The sequence below is a fragment of the Arabidopsis lyrata genome, assembly GCF_000004255.2.
Source record: "Arabidopsis lyrata subsp. lyrata unplaced genomic scaffold ARALYscaffold_6, whole genome shotgun sequence".
NCBI classification, from domain to species: domain Eukaryota; kingdom Viridiplantae; phylum Streptophyta; class Magnoliopsida; order Brassicales; family Brassicaceae; genus Arabidopsis; species Arabidopsis lyrata.
In genome coordinates, this window is record NW_003302550.1 from 13,937,924 (window position 1) to 13,947,647 (window position 9,724).

Below are 9,724 nucleotides of genomic sequence, written 5' to 3' on the forward strand. Positions count from 1 at the left end.
CTGAGTTCGATTCTCCCTGGAAACAAAAACACATTTGTTTGGGAAGTCTGTCAGTTGGACCTTGGCCCAATTGGTTTACCTGGTAGCCAGAAATGCAGGCGGCCTGACTACCTCCTGGCACTTAGTCGGAAGGCATTCCAAACTCGGGATAAGCAGAGTGGTAGCCCGTAAGAGCCTAACCGTTAACACGGTGGACCAGTCCACTATGTAGCACCTCGGTGCGTTCCTACCGGGGCCGACCGGATAGCCGATAGGGTTTATCAAAAAAAAAAAAAAAAAAAGTGTCCTTAACGAGATAAGAGTACTATTGTCAAAGAAAAGCATAATAAAAAGGAAAACTACAAACAAACTTAGCTACAGAATCATCACATTGGTTTGTCTCATGGCTTTTAAAGGAGCAAATGTGGTCTACAGTTCGATGTTATTTCTCTTTAGTCTCCTTTGTATAGGTCTGTAGTCTTGGACACTCTTTTGAATCATCTATAACTTCCATTAGTTGCTTTTAACGCTGTTAAAATAGACATCTTCAAATCCAAGGTTAAGTACAAGACATGGTCCATATTAGTGTTCTAGCCTCTGCTTCCAAGTTGGACACCACTTTTGGGGAAACGTGTGCTGCACTTAACTTCATACTCATCATCCATCCGTAGTACCCACCCATCCAATAATACCACAAGTGTTGTTTAAATTTTCTACTTTCAGTATATTTTAAATAAATAATAATGTAATATAAATGAAATTTTAATCAGCAAAACTTCCCAACTATCAGCTGTCTATTTTAAATCACTCAGTTAAATTATTAATAGCAACGCTTCAAAAAAGGAATTTTGATTAAAAACTCTTCAAGTATCGAGTGGTCCATTTTACATCAATCGACGTATTAAATTATTTATTAAAAAAAACACATCAAGTATAGATAGATCTGTTAATGAAATAACTACTGCGTCTATAATTCGTCTAAGAATATGATCTATAATCGATATTTTGCGTTTTTGCTTGTTATAAAATATGAGTGTATTTTTTTTAGACATTAAACAATGTGGTGTTTGTTTAAAACAATATAACATTTCAGAATTTGCCAAGTCATATATTATCCAAACCAAATATAAACTGAAAACTGAACCCACATAGTTTTATGAAAACTAAAAAGCCAAAACCTTAACCAAGCTCAAATATGTGTCTTCCCACTTTAAAATTGGTTTGCATTTGAGGTAAGAAATATATATAGTCTCATCATGAAATTTAAGTGATGATGTTAAATTCGATGTGTAACAGATTATAGGTCAATTGATGTTGTATGTTGTAGCTCAATCTCGATCCTTCTTTAAGTGTAAGTTAAACACACAACGTATAGTCGGTAGTCCATTGCTTTATTTTTTTTATTTTTTCAAAATATTTCTATTCACTTTCGATTTTCATGACGCATTTATTGTAAAACAGTTTTTTTGGTGAATAAATTTTACATTCATACAAAAAAAAACACACACACAACTATTAGAGTAAATGTCCGGTTTAGCTTAATTAGTTGGTTTAACTTGGTACAGATAGATAACCATATGTGTATATAATCCAACACTTGTAAATCGTGTTTACTAAGAAATGAAAAGGAATCTTTCATAACAAACTCTTCTTTCTTCATCTACAATCTCTCTCTATAGATCGTAATATGGTATCAGAGCCATCAAGCTCAGCTGTTCGTAAATCATCGCGATCTACTGGTGTGACTGATCACCTCCGGATTCTCCTTCAGGTGCTGTTAATCAAGCTTCTAAAGCTTTGCGAGGCAGGATATCACTGGAATCTTCAGATCCGACTTTCTCTCCGTTTTTTATGCATAGTGCTGATCATCCAGGTTTAAACATCATCTCTCATCGTTTAGAAGAAACGAACTATGGTGACTGGAGTGTGGCTATGCGAACTTCTCTTGATGCTAAAAACAAGAATCCTCTGTCCCCACAGACGGCGCCAAAATGTGAATGTCGGATTCACACACTCAAGTATTTTTGTTAAGTAGGAAAGATTACTCTTGAGGGACAAACAATGAATATGTAAAAAGCTTATGAATTGCTACAAAAATTGCGGTGGTATTTCTTATTCGAGAGAATCCCCCTTATACATGGCCATCGACCTTTATATTTATACATAAAAACGACATTTAAGTGAATAATTAAGTACAATTATTCTCTCTTAAATGTGTCCGTTTTGATCTTTGCTTTTAATGCCTAACGTTTGAATTTGAGTTGATTCTGATCTTCATGGGCCTCGCCTTTTGGCCCAAATGTCCTTGAACCAGCTTAACCATGACTTCGTCTCCGGAATTGTGTCGAGGTGCAGTCACTTCAGATTCTCCTTATGGTGATATCCACTTCGAATGTTCATTTGACTAGCGGATCTAACGGGCTTTATCCTATTTGGGCCGTTAACCCAAATACGTGGCAATCTTTGGTTGGTCCCGAACCTCTGGTGCGGGATCCGACACCAACACTCGTCCCCTTGAATCGGATGTTAACTTTCGTCTCTGGTCTAGATGTAACAGCATGGTCAAATCATGGCTATTGAACTCGGTTTCTCCGCAGATCTATAGGAGTATTTTGCGTATGAATGATGCTTCTGAGACATGGCGTGATTTGTTTAGTCGCTTCAACATGACCAACCTTCCACGTACATACAACCTCACTCAGGAGATACAAGATCTTCATCAAGGTACTCTGTCTCTCTCTGCGTACTATACTCGATTGAAAACTTTATGGGATCAATTAGATGGTGCTGAAGAACTAGATGAACCATGTGTTTGTGGTAAAGCTGCTCGAATCCAACAAAAGGCAGAAAGAGCTAAGATAGTAAAACTGCTTGCTGGGTTAAACGAGTCTTATGCTATTATCAGACGTTAGATCATTGCTCAGAAAGTTCTTCCCACATTACCAGAAGTTTATAACATCTTAGATCAAGATAATAGTCAACAAAGTTTTTCAGATGTTATTGCTCCTTATGCTGCTTTTCAGGTTTCAGAGATGCACTCGTCTTCTCCTGCAACACCTCTTGAAGTCATGTATGTGCAGAATGGACCAAACAAAGGTCGTCCTATCTGTTCATTCTGCAACAGGGTAGGTCACATTGCAGACAGGTGCTACAAGAAACATGGATTTCCACCTGGATTTACTCCTAAAAGCAAGTTCTCATATAAGGTCAAGAAACAACAACCAGTCACTGCTCAGGTTTCCCTGTCTTCTCCAGGCCCTGACAAGATTTCTAGTCAACTTGAAATAGTCATTGGTAGTCTTTCTTCTGATCAGCTTCAGAATGTTATTGCTATGATCAGTACTCAGCTTCAGAATCAGTCTATCGCCAATCAGTCTATTTGCTCTTCTGGTTCAATGGAAGCAACACTACAAGAAATATGGGCATTGATAGCACCAGAGGATAGCTCATTTTCGCTTACTGCTATTAAAAATGAGTTTGTAATCTTGGTTACTAGATAATAGCATTTATTAAACGCTAAGATAAAAATTCCCTAAGCGGGAATCTAAAATCACCTAGTCCGCCAACACTTAACCAAATTATTCACTTAAGCGGCAAAATAATAGCTTTTTATCGAAAAACTTCTTAGATCTAAAATAATTTCTCTTTTTCTTAAAAAAACCTCTGAGATCTAAAAATCTCATACCCACGAACTGAATCTCGTCCTAGCCAGAGCAATTGTCCCTTCCCTTGCTCTATCCCTCTCTCGTCCTCCCTCTCTGTCATTTTTTTGTGTCTAAAAACTTTGGCGGTTGTACGCAGACCATGTGTTTGATGAAATTACTGCGACGGCGCTGTGGTTGGATTTTGAAAGGGGAACTATGGGTCAGATCTTCAGTTTTCATCAGATCGTTAGCTAAAACGCCGTTTGTTGTCTCCCTCGTTCGTGCGTTCAATTTTCTTCTCAGATCTTCACATCGTTTTGGCTTCATCTCTAAACGTAAGGAAGTGTTGGGGGGGGGGGGGGAAGGAGATGTTCTAATGTCCAAAAATTGCAGTAATACGTTATAAATCTCAAGTTCTAATGTTCTCTCCTTTGTGTTTTGCAGGTTGGGTCTGTGAAGCCTGGAGATTCGACTAGTTCTCCCGAGAATCAATTTCAAGTAGCTCAATCCAGTCCTCTTTCTCAAGGTTAATTCCCTGTTAACTGCTTATAGTTCGTCTCTTAGTTTCACCATGTGGATGAACGAAGATAAACCTGCAGATTTTTTTCTCTGCTCTCATCACAAGTCATTTGATATTAACTTCATTACACTCATGAATACAATTTTTTTTAATGAACTTATGTTGTTCGACATAATGCCTCAATGAGAATTTTTTTTCTGATTATAGTTGTTTTATGAATTAAACTTATTCTTTTATGAGAAGGAAGCTAAGGCGATGCTAATGATAGAAAATTTGAGGGTCTTGAAACATATTTTAAAGGCCAACGAAGAAAGGAGTGAAGGTCGCTGCCAAGAAAAAGATGGTATGACCTAGATGATTTGTTTTTTTTTTTTTCTAATTTGTAGTAAGTTTTCGAACATTCAATTATTGTGTGTTTCTATTTTAAATGTTGAGTTTTTTTTTTCCTGTGCTTTGCTTGATTTTGATGCAAACTTGATATTTCGATTAACACTTTTCTGGATGTGAAGGAGTTCGATAAGAGAGCAAGTTTTGGCTTCATTGTTGCCGAATTCAACAGGGACTTGTTATTTTTCAGTCTCAGGAGAAGCTAATTTGAATGTAACTATATCCTTTGACAAGTTTATGCTCTAACTAGCTAGTGTGCAGTTTTTTTTTTTTTTTACTTAATTAAACTCCTAACTAGGTACAGAGTGCAAAAATATATTTCTTTTCTTGACCAACCATAATATTTACTTTGCAGGAGCATCGAGCAGAGTTGGAAAACTAGACCAACCATAATTTTTGTTGAATTATCAATCTCAGGCCATGAAAGGTTCTTTCTATGACTTCTAAGTATCTCTAAAAACGTTTGTTGATGCTTCCGAAGAGTTAAAGCTCTTAGATGATAATGGAGAGCTTGGAAATAAACTCATTGTCTGTCATTTATATACTACTTTCTAAGTTTGAGTTTAATTTTCCTAAAGGTCTTGGTTTTGCTCATTTATGTTTGTTTAGTACATACAAGTGAGAAGGAAGGTGTTTAGGAGAAGGAGCTTGCATGTGGCTGCAGGAGCTTAAGTGGTAAGACGTTTTTTCAAGTTTTAAACTCCCTATTAGCTTAATTCTATGGCTATCATGATTATGTCCATGCTAACCAAGTACGTAGTATACATATGTGTATGTTTGGTAGATGTATTCCCATGTGTCAATTTCTTTTTTCATCTTAGTGAATAAGAGTTCTAAGATGGTCTTTTGTCTTCTTGTTCTTTTGTCATTTACTTGAAACCTCTTTATTTTACTAGCTTATGGTTCTTGTTTCAGTTGTGTTATCTTAATCATGACGTGACTCAATAGTTCTTCATGAAGTGTCGTCACTCAAAAATCTTTTGTTTCATGTAGCCTATGGACGGGAGTTCTAATAGGAACAATTGATGAGGAGGTGAAATAGATAGAGGGGAAGAAATTGAAGAGATTGAAGTTTGTCTCTTTCCTTATGATGTTAGTATAAGACTTGGTGTTATGTAAGACTTGTTTGACTAATTAGTTAATGTAATATTATTTGTTGATGATTTATAAAATAGAAAAGTTATATATATGTCCAATTAAGTAAATTTTATAAAATTGGATTCCAATATAAAATTTATTTTATAAAATAAATTAATTTATATAACGAAAATATGTTACGACAGTATATAAAACAGCACTAAACATGTGTAATAACAAAGTATATTATAGCATTCGACTAATGCTATTATACGAAAATGCTATCGTAAGTGGGGGTCTACCGTAGGGTGCTAAAAACGCTATCGTATGTGGGGTCTACCATAACAGGGGCATAAGACAGCGTTTATGAAAACGCTATTGATGACATATAATAGCTCTTCTCTCTTGCTAATAATGTACATATTTCTTGTAGTGCAAGCACTCCTCATGCTCCTACAGGTTATACTGGTATCACCTTTTCTCCTTCAACATATTGTTTTGTTGGGATATTGGCAGTCTCTCAGCATACTTTGTCTACTGATACATGTGTGATTGACTCTGGTGCAACCCATCATGTATCTTTTGACAGAAATCTTTTCCCTAATAGAGATACCTCTGTTGAAAGTTATGTTAATCTGCCAACAGGACCTCTTGTTAAGATCAGTGGAGTAGGGATGATTCAGTTAAACAAAGACATAGTACTCAGAAATATCTTGTTTATTCCTGAATTTTGTCTCAGTCTTATCAATATCAGCTCTTTGACAAGTGACCTTGGTTCTAGAGTGATTTTTGTTCCCACTTGTTGTGAAATACAAGATCCTACCAGGGAGTTGACAATTGGAAAAGGTAGATGTGGATGTCGGATTCACACACTCAAGTATTTTTGTTAAGTAGGAAAGATTACTCTTGAGCGACAAAAAATGAATATGTAAAAAGCTTATGAATTGCTACAAAAATTGCGGTGGTATTTCTTATTCGAGAGAAACCCCCTTATACATGGCCATCGGCCTTTATATTTAAACATAAAAACGACATTTAAGTGAATAATTAAGTACAATTATTCTCTCTTAAATGTGTCCGTTTTGAGTTGATTATGATCTTCATGGGCCTCGCCTTTTGGCCCAAATGTCCTTGAACCAGCTTAACCGTGACTTCGTCTCCGGAATTGTGTCGAGGTGCAGTCACTTCGGATTCTCCTTATGGTGATATCCACTTCGAATGTTCCTTTGACTAGCGGATCTAACGGGCTTTATCCTATTTGGGCCGTTAACCCAAATACGTGGCAATCTTTGGTTGGTCCCGAACCTCTGGTGCGGGATCGGACACCAACAATTAGCCCTCCAAGTTCTTCGAATTGCCATTCCAATTCGGAGGACTTTAAATGCTTTAACGACCAAAGATTGCGTTCTGAGGAATCTTTTGATTTTCCCGCCAAGATCCCGTCAGTCCTTTAATTTTGGCGCTATCCATGTTTAGTCGCGTGACATCTGTCACCATTATGACCGTATCTTAATTATTGTCTATTAAAGCGGGAAACCTTTCCACTTCCCCCACGATTCCCAAGGCGGTTTCATCATTATCACTTAGCTTTCGTGAGGTAACTTCTTTCATCATCACTTTTTACTCTTACGCTTTAATCGAAACTTCTCTCTTCTCTTCCTTCGCCGATTTTCTCTTTGCCGGATTTTAAATTTCTTATATTCTCCGATGACTTCTGATTCCGAAAGACCTGAGTCTCCATCCTTTGAAGGCGGCTCTAGTAATGACGAATGCACTCGTCCCAACGACATAGCTGGTCCACACTACAGATCCACCTGTACCCTTCAATCCCTAGAGCGATTAAAAGGGCTTTGCCAGATTCCCCCTGGAATCATAGCGGAAGCGCAGATAGCCGACCCTACGGAGTCCCCGGAAAATCATCGCGACGGCTACTTTTGCGTTTATGAAATCTACTTCAAGGGCTGTGGATTGACCTTCCCCCTTCCTGAAGCCCTGGTTCGATACTTGGCGGCTCTTGAGATCGCTTTACCTCAGCTAACCCCCAATCTTCTCCGAACCATCCTTGGGATCATAACCGTTGCGGCGGAAGCAGACTACATTATTGGGGTCCCCGAGCTGAACGAACTTCTGAGCGTGAGAAGTTCGTCAAAGAAAACAGGGTACTTCTCGGCGTATCCGAATGCCAACAGGAACGTCATCTCGCACCTCCCAAACAAGGATGAAAACTGGCACCATCCTTGGTTCCTGATTAAGAAAACTCCTACTTCGATTGGAAATCTTTCCGATGTACTCCCATCGAAGTGGACTGCAAAGCCTGGTAGAAACTAGGTCGTATATTCCTTTCCTGGTTGTTTTATTTTTTACTGACCAAACTCGTTGTTTCACTTCGCAGCTGCCATCGCTTCGTCTCTTCCGACTGAAGAATTCGTCAAGTTCTTCAAAACAATCCTTGAAGGGGAAACCCTTTGGAATTCTTTCACCCTCGATCGGTTTGTTGAAGCCAATCGAAAACTCAGGATGAGTCCCCCCAATCAACTTCATCGTCTTCCGCTTCCTCCCTCAACTCAGGGAATGTCAGCGCGGGCCTTCAATGCCCAGCGTAAGAAACTCTCCAAGCCGATAGCAGAGGCTTGTGACGAAAACAATGCGTTCCTTGCGGCCACCATCGACAAAAAAGACTACAGCAGGACCCTGCTGGTTGATGAGAACAGCACCGAGGGAGCCAGATCCGTCGCTGCTTTCAGATTAACTCCTCGTCGCGAACGTCGTGACGATCGTTCTCCTCGTCGCGAATGTCGTGACGATCGTTCTCCTCGGAGGGACCGATCTCCTCGTCGTGATTCTCCTCGTCCTCCCCGAGATGATTTTAGCAATGAACCACTTAAGAACTTGGTTCGCAGGAAGAGAGACAAGTCATCTCGTAGTGATTCCTCTCCGCGAAGGGAGAAATCAAGGGCCCGGACTGACCGTTCAGCACGATCATCCTCTCCTACTGAACCAATGGGTCCTCCTCGACCTGTTGATATGTCTTCCTCTTCCCAGCCCGAGAGCGAGAAGACTGCCCGGAGTGCATCTCCTAAAAAGGGAGATTCCGAGTCTCGAGATGCTTCTTCGAAGTTAAAGCTTGCTCTTGTCCCTCAAATCAAATCACTTTCAGGTTTGACGATTTACATACGCTTAAAAGTTTTTATCTCTGCTTAGATTCTAATTTTTACAACTCTTCTTCCTTCACAGCTATGGAGAAAGAAGGCAGTGTTTTCTGATGCTTCAAGACCCGATCGGGCGCGATCTTGCCAGATTTTGACAAGTGGCGCCCTGCGATCCGTGAACGCTACTTGCTTCATGCTCATCATTCATCTCGGGTTAGTTCTGCTTTATTTTTCTGATTGTGCTGCCATTTTTCGAACTGACTCGCCATTCCGGTTTTATGTATAATATCAGGCTAACGGTGAGCTTAATGACATGATTGAGCATTATGAGTGGTTGGTCATTGGTCGGGAGAAGGAGATTGACGCGTGGAAGAAAAAAACTTTCTGCTCTTGAAGCTGAACTCCGTTCTTCCACTGGCTCCAAGCATGATCTGGAGGACAAGGTCGATAGTCTAACATCTGAGCTTGCGAAGATAAAGGGGGAGCTGCAGGACCAGTATGACCGGAATTACAAACTCCAGGATGAACTTTCTGGTGTTCAGGGTAGACTTCATGAATCCGAATCAACCGCCGATACCTTGAACAACCAACTTATTGAGCTTAACGCGAAGTTCAAGGCGATCACCAAATTACGTGATTCCGAATTGGCGAGGTCGGCATCAAAGGCCAGAAAAGAGGTTAAGGGACGCGGGATGGAGTTGATCCAAGGAGCCATCCGCTTCATTCAAACCGAGAAAGCTTGGTCAGGTTTGGAATCAGACATCAAGGAGCACGAGAGCAACCTGATTCTGTTGGATCAAATACATGAAACAGATTTCTCCAAGGTGCAAGAGAGGACCAAACTGTCGGCTAATCTATCTGAAAAGCGGAGTCGGTTGGCAGCTCTTCCCACTTCGACCTTCAACCCGCAGGACTTCGAGGTATTCTTCACTGAATCGCCTCCTATAAGTGAATCGGGTCTAGACTGG

At 39.7% G+C, this 9,724-nt stretch overlaps 1 long non-coding RNA gene across 3 annotated transcripts; it reads left to right on the forward strand.

The window, feature by feature from the left end:
• Window positions 1-3,403: 3,403 nt before the first annotated feature.
• On the forward strand, window positions 3,404-5,737 carry LOC110227185. 3 transcript variants are annotated; one of them, XR_002330969.1, is made up of 5 exons: window positions 3,404-3,958; window positions 4,068-4,149; window positions 4,387-4,743; window positions 4,886-5,205; window positions 5,524-5,737. It is a non-coding gene; the product is annotated as an uncharacterized LOC110227185 (long non-coding RNA). The 3 variants fall into 3 exon arrangements; XR_002330968.1 differs by having other exon boundaries at window positions 4,387-4,486; window positions 4,653-5,205; XR_002330967.1 differs by having other exon boundaries at window positions 4,387-5,205.
• The last annotated feature ends 3,987 nt before the right edge of the window (window positions 5,738-9,724 follow it).